Raw genomic sequence first — 6,877 nt, 5'->3', positions numbered from 1 at the left:
GTTCTGGGTCGGCGAAGACGGCGTCCGTGTCGCAGGAGGTGACAGGAAGGTGGTTCAACAGATTGGCTGCCGTGGCTCGGCGCGCTCGCTGATCTCTCTGCTGCAATCTGGTATCCACTCGAATAGCCAGACTGATTAAGCCATCCAGTGATGTGGGTAACTCCAGTGAATAGATCTCATCCTTGATATATTCAGCCAGTCCATGTAAAAACATATCCCACTGTGCCTCTAAGTTCCAACGGCACTCCGCCGCCAGGGTGCGGAATTCAATGGAGTAATCAGTGACGCCCGATTTCCTGCCTTAACTCCGCCAGAAAACGAGCCGCCTCCTGCCCGAAACTGCCCGATCAAAAACCTTCTTGATCTCTTCCGAGAATGAATGAAACGAAGTACAACAGGGAAGTCTCTGCTCCCAAACTGTAGTTCCCCAAAGAGCCGCCCGTCCAGAGAGCAGCGTTATGACAAACGCTACTTTCGATTCCTCAGTAGGAAACGACGATGGTTGGAGGAGATGTATAGAGAACATTTGGCAAGGAAAGAACGGCATTGCTGAGGCTCACCAGAGTAAAAGGCTGGAGGCGGAAGGCGGGGTTCGTTGAAATGAACAGCCTGATTCGAGATAGAAGACGAGGTGGACTAGACACAGTGGGTAGCTGAACAGAATCAGTCTGGAGACGCTGTAGCTGGGTGGTCAGTTCCGAGACCTGAGAGACCAGGACTTGAACTGCGCGATTAGAGGCTGCCATCTGTTCCTCCTGGCGATCCATGCGTGAATTACTGTGAGACAAAAAGTCTCTTTAATCTGTCGTACTCGCTGGATCGTTCTGTCACGGTACAGAAACTCAAGATCCAATTGCGAGTCAATAATAAGTCTTTATTAGACAACTCCAATAATACAGCCACAGAGGAAGTGCTGATAATCCGGTGAAGCAGAATCTCCAGCTCAGGCAGCGCAAACGCTCCAATAGTCCACACTTTCCAGGGGGAAAGGAACAGCAACCAGGCGAAGAAAACTCGGGAACTAGAAGGACTGACAGAGAGCGAGACAGGACATGAACAACAACGATCCAACAATACCCCACAAACACGCCAGCCAGATATAGGCAGTGCAGACGAGCAACACCTGTACTGCTCTGATTACCTCGTCAGGTGCACGGTAACTAGGCAATGCTGACAAGCACAAAATACAAAGTATCATTAACGGTTCCTCTCCTCAAAGAAACAACCACAGCGCAGGACTGTCGAACAAAAGGTGAGTTCTCCAAAATAAATATACAGATTTACTATTTGTACACAAATTTCTGTACTGACACGCTTAACTGTATGTTTTTATATTTAAATGTTTGTTGTATACCATTTTAACCGCTAATTTAATAGCCGCGATGCTAACTATCATAATGAACTTAGTGGGGCGAAATGGAGAGTATTAAATCACAAACGGCGATTTTTAGTCAGTTTTGTTCATTATGTTCTTTTAGTCATTGTAACTCTGTTCTTTTCTGAACTAATTTGTTGTCGTTTACGTTTGTTAATCGTTACCCATCCATGTTACATGTAGACTATCTAATTTTTCACATGTAGACTATCTTTTTCGATTAATTTAACTTACAGAAGAAAAACTGTTTTTGTCCTTTTCTCTCCTCAGAACGTGTACGTTACATACTTGAGTTCTCTTAAAATGTCACAGGGTTCACTGAGCAGCACTAATGTAAGTAGACCTATTTTTTTTTTTTTTTTACTTTGAAATAACTGAAAGTGTTTCAGAGTGAGGCCTAACGTTAATCCAAAATTATATGTGAATCCAGTCTTATATACAATATTAACGTTACACTGAATTTAATTAAAGAATTTATAATTTATCCATGTTTTCTTTTGTTTTTGTTTTTTTAGCAGTTAATGAAGACATATGTTTCATGAATATGGCTCTGTAGTGGACTGCTGGAGCTGCTGATGTCTGTTGCTGGCTGACAATAAAGTGATCTCTCTGGACTTACCTCATCTTTTGAAGGTGTGTAAATAAGTGAACAATTGAGGAGAAACATCAGAAACCGATCTAAAACATTCAATTACTTATAGTTTATATGTTTTATTTTTTTCCACTTTTATTTTCTTCTAAGAAATCCGAGCCTTGCTCCTGATCCTGCTGTGCTGGACTGTATATGATTAACTGAGGTAAGTCTGAGTTTGTGCATTTTGAGGTTTACACACACACACACACACACACACACACACACACATATATATATATATATATATATATATATATATATATATATATATATATATAATATACACACACACACACACTAGGGATGTAACGATTAACCACGAGCGGTTGAAAATCGATTCAAATATGTGACGATTCAAATCGGTTGAGATGCGAAACAAATCGCGATTCAATTAGGGTAGTTTATATGAATGCATGTCTGAGGGGAACTTACTGTCTTTAGAAAAGTTTAGATGGTATTTTTCTTCTCATCTTGCCTCTGTATAATGCATATTAAAGTTCATAAGTGCAGCGCTGCTTTGTTTACAGCGGAAACCAAGGAAACGCTTAAAGCGCCACCTGCTGGCAGAGAGTGAATCTGCGTCTCATTCAGCTCGTCTGCTGTTTCTATGTATAATTTCACAAAACTGAAGTCATACCATTCTGTTTTTGCTTCAAATTTCGAAATTATACAGTCTAATTTAGGTTAAAAACTGCTCCTGCTGCATGTATGCAGCATCTTTGTTTGGATCATGATTAAAATGCAGTGGTTGCCTCTAATTTTAAATGGAAAGAGCACAGACAAAGCCTTATTTAGTTTTTATGAAGAGATTTCTTTTATTTATGTTACTTATTTATTTGATTTGGGGCTTGTTTTAAAATTTCAGTTTAGTTGTTATTTACATTTACATTATATTTACATTTTGTTATTTAGCAGACGCTTTTATCCAAAGTGACTTACAAATGAGGACAATAGAAGCAATCAAAACCAACAAAAGAGCAATAATATGCAAGTGCTATATTAGTATATTATTATAGTGTTATATTTCAATTTCACAAAGAAACGTGCAGCATTTTGTCCAAGCAATAATAAAAGAACATATTTAATTTATAATTTGTCTTAAATCTCATTTTCTTAAAAAAAATCGTGAATCGAATCGAATCATGAAATCAAAATCGCGAATCGAATCGTGAGTTGAGTGAATCGTTACATCCCTAACACACACACACACAGGTGCATCAAAAAAAAAAAAAAAAAAATTTGGATATCGTGAAAAAGTGTTTTTTTGTAACTTATTTCAAAAAGTGAAACTTTCATATATTCTAGATTCATTACATGTAAAGTAAAACATTTCAAAAGTTTTTGTTTGTTTTAATTTTGATGATTAGAGATTACAGCTCAAGTCAAAAATCCAGTATTGGATTGCTGCAGTTAAAGCTATTTCTATTCAATTCATCAATCTTATTGTCTCAAAACAAATCATTACAGCTCCAAGTGAACCATGTTCGACAGCTCACCAACCTATTGTTCAGGCTTTAATGTGTGTTGCTGCAGACACACGGAATTTGTACTGTAGGGATGGTCATTTAATTCAACTCAAATGTAAATATTTTTGGCTTTCGTGATCTGTAAGCTGTAATCATCAAGATTAAAACAAAAAAAATATTTTTTTGAAATGTTTTACTTTACATGTAATGAATCTAGAATATCTGAAAGTTTCACTTTTTGAAACAAGTTACAGAAAACTTTTTCACGATATACAAATTTTTTGAGATGCACCTGTGTATATATACATACACACGAACACATACATACATACATAAATACATTCAAATATACATACACTGTGTGTTATTGCAATAGATATTGCATTGAACTAGTCCACAACCATTAATCAGTACACCAATATAACAAAATACTAATTTTTAAGATACTCTGAATAAAACCATGTGCTAAATGAATAAATGTCAATATTTTGTTATTAAATTTTATGTAAATCCCTCCTTTTTCAACGAACTACACAGAATCTTACACTAACTGTGGTAATGGAGACCCATTTGGTGAGAGCAGCACTGCAGATTTTCCTGATGGTGAGTAGCTACTTGCTGACGAACCTACCAACATGATTTCACCTTATAAGTGCCTTTGTTCTATTCAACATTATACAGAAAAGCTGTTAAACGTACAGCAAAGTGTACTATTTTTCTGCTGCTATTTGTTGGGTATTCAAGAGGAGATCATCAAGCTACCTACAGCTGTCTTGAGGCTTATCAATTTCTTAATTTCCTGTGTGAATTTTCCCAATATGTGACCTCCATTTAGAACAAGAAAGAATGTTATCATTGACTGCGATGTACATTAAATTTGCTCATTTGAATTGTACTATTTTTGAGGTATGATTGTTTTAAAGTTCTAAGATATTTGAGTCACATTTATTTGTTTATGGTTTTGTCAAAGTGTAAGTTTTATTTTTATTTATAACAATATTAACACTGGTGTTCCCATGAATTTGATTGTGATGTGCAGTATTGATTATTTATTTGAAACTTCTATGGATATTGTTGTTGTTAATCAATAAACAATGTTTGATATGTATTCATTTTAGTTTTTCTGTTTGTTTATTAAAATAATTAAATGTCAATAGCAGGAACAATAAACTAGAGGGAGGGAGAGGGGAACAAATATTAAAGAACTGAAATTGAGAAAGGGTGCCTCGAAGCACCAAGGTGGTTCCTGACCATTCTTAATAAAAGGGTTCCTCCAGGAACCGTTAAAAGTTCCTCAGAGAACCACCCCTTTTTAAAGGGTGCCTAGAGCAGTGGTTCTCAATTCCAGTCCTGGGGGCCCCCTGCTCTGCACATTTAGCATGTCTCCCTTACTTAACACACCTGATTGAGATCATCAGCTTGTTAGAGAGAGATGCATAAACTGAACTAACAAGCTGATGATCTTAATCAGGTGTGTTAAGTAAGGGAGACATGCAAAATGTGCAGAGCAGGGGGCCCCCAGGACTGGAAGTGAGAACCACTGGCCTAGAGGCTCTACAGAGGGTTCCGCCACAGTGGCAAAGTGAAGAACCCCAAAAGGTGCCTCCAGGAACCTTTAGTTTTTACAGTGTGGTTTAATGCTGTATCTGATTGTTTGCTGTATTTGATTATCTGTATTATTACTATGGTTTGCAACTGCAACCGCATGTCCTGGATGTGGCAAATGTCTACTGTCCATCTATGTATGTACTGATTGCTTATATTGTTTTGTCATTGTGAAGTGTCCTTGAGCTTGGGAAAGGCGCTATACAAATTAAACTTATTATTATTATTATTATTATTTATTATTTGACCTCAGGAGCCCTTTGAAAAATCTTGCAATAAACTTTCTCAGTTTATCTTTCAGTTTGATCTCATCAGGGGTCACCACAGCAGAATAATCCACACAACCAGTTTGGCAAGTTTTTGATTTTTATTCTTTTTCTTTTGATTATGAGACATATGAGTTGATGTGGTTAGTATGTTAGTCAATCCTTTTGATAGATAATAGAATTGTTTGAATAGTGGGTGGAGAAGGCCTGAGAGATAAAACGTTTTTCCTCCATGTGCAAAATAAAATAAATAAATCAAATGTCAATTGTGAGTGTGAATCACAGCTGAATTATTTTATCACATCTATCATAAACTAATCTTTTTTTTTTTTGCTTTACTGTATTTACATATCCTTCATTCATAAACATCAAACACAATCATGCAGTGATATAAACTATTCATGCAATATCCGAGCCAATCACTTTAGCCAACTGAACTTACTTTTACTTTCTGTGTTGTTGTCAGGTTTCAGGTGATGTGATCTTTCTATAAAATGAAGGAGCACATTCTCACTTACAGACCTGAGGTCATCTGGATCTATGACATCATCTTCATTTGTATTATTTCCTCTTGCAACATAGATCTTTGTTTCCGAATTATAATATCCTACAGCGATGTCATCCAGCATAATTGTAGCACTAAATGCTCCTTCTCCTGTAATGTACGTTGCAAGCCCCATCAAAGTGTGAGAACCTGAAACAACAGATAAAACACATGTTAACCTTCTGGGGTCTGAGGCAATTTTGGGGCCCTTGAGATATTTTGACATGCCCTGATATTTGTGCTTACGTCAGCTACTTGTAACATACTATTGACCAACATGTAATTTTTTTGTATTCAGCACAAACTGCGCTACAATAATATGTGACCAAGATGGATGTACATGTTTGCATTTTTTAGAAAAAAAAAATAAAAATTATGCGTGGTTAGTAATTTTTATTTTTTTGCAATGTAGCTGAAATAAGGTCATAAAATTTCTAATATCAATTTTAATATTTTATATTTATTATTTTTCGTTATTTATATCTTATCTCATAACCCGCCCTCTACCCCTAAACATAACCCTAATAAAAACCTCTGCAGACCACTAGATTTAAATAGAAACATGATTTGCAGTGCAGTGAGGTCAGCTGACTAGTCAATGTTCAACACTGCCACTATATCGGTGCGGGCATTAATATCTCACATGTGTAGTCAAACCTGTATACTAATATAATGGATACTCATTCCTGTACTGAACTACCCAGTTTCATTCATGTTACTAAATAGTTTTTCTTTAAAAATAAACTTAAAACACTATTTTTTAAATTAAGTTTTGTCCATAAACTATATAGTTTATGGACAAAACTTAATTTAAAAAATAGTGTTTTACTATACAGATTTTGAATAGTAAAATATGTGTATTACTAGATTCAGTCTTTAAAAAAAGATTCATTCGGTGGAATGGTCCGTGTATGTTTAAAAGAATCAATGCTCTAATTATGAACATTTAAAATAAATCAAAACATGTTTCTTATCAAGTAGGCTAGT

The 6,877-nt window shown here is 35.9% G+C and overlaps 1 long non-coding RNA gene across 2 annotated transcripts; it reads left to right on the top strand.

Moving 5' to 3' along the window:
- The first annotated feature begins 1,028 nt into the window (after positions 1-1,028).
- LOC131534647 (uncharacterized) lies at positions 1,029-4,600 on the top strand. Of its 2 annotated transcripts, XR_009269403.1 has the most exons (5): positions 1,029-1,252; positions 1,646-1,708; positions 1,891-2,008; positions 2,118-2,172; positions 4,013-4,600. It is a non-coding gene; the product is annotated as an uncharacterized LOC131534647 (long non-coding RNA). The 2 variants fall into 2 exon arrangements; XR_009269402.1 differs by having other exon boundaries at positions 1,029-2,008.
- Positions 4,601-6,877: the final 2,277 nt, after the last annotated feature.

The sequence above is a fragment of the Onychostoma macrolepis genome, chromosome 25 (genome assembly GCF_012432095.1).
Source record: "Onychostoma macrolepis isolate SWU-2019 chromosome 25, ASM1243209v1, whole genome shotgun sequence".
Taxonomy (NCBI): Eukaryota; Metazoa; Chordata; class Actinopteri; order Cypriniformes; family Cyprinidae; genus Onychostoma; species Onychostoma macrolepis.
This window is presented reverse-complemented; position numbering and strand designations above follow the sequence as displayed.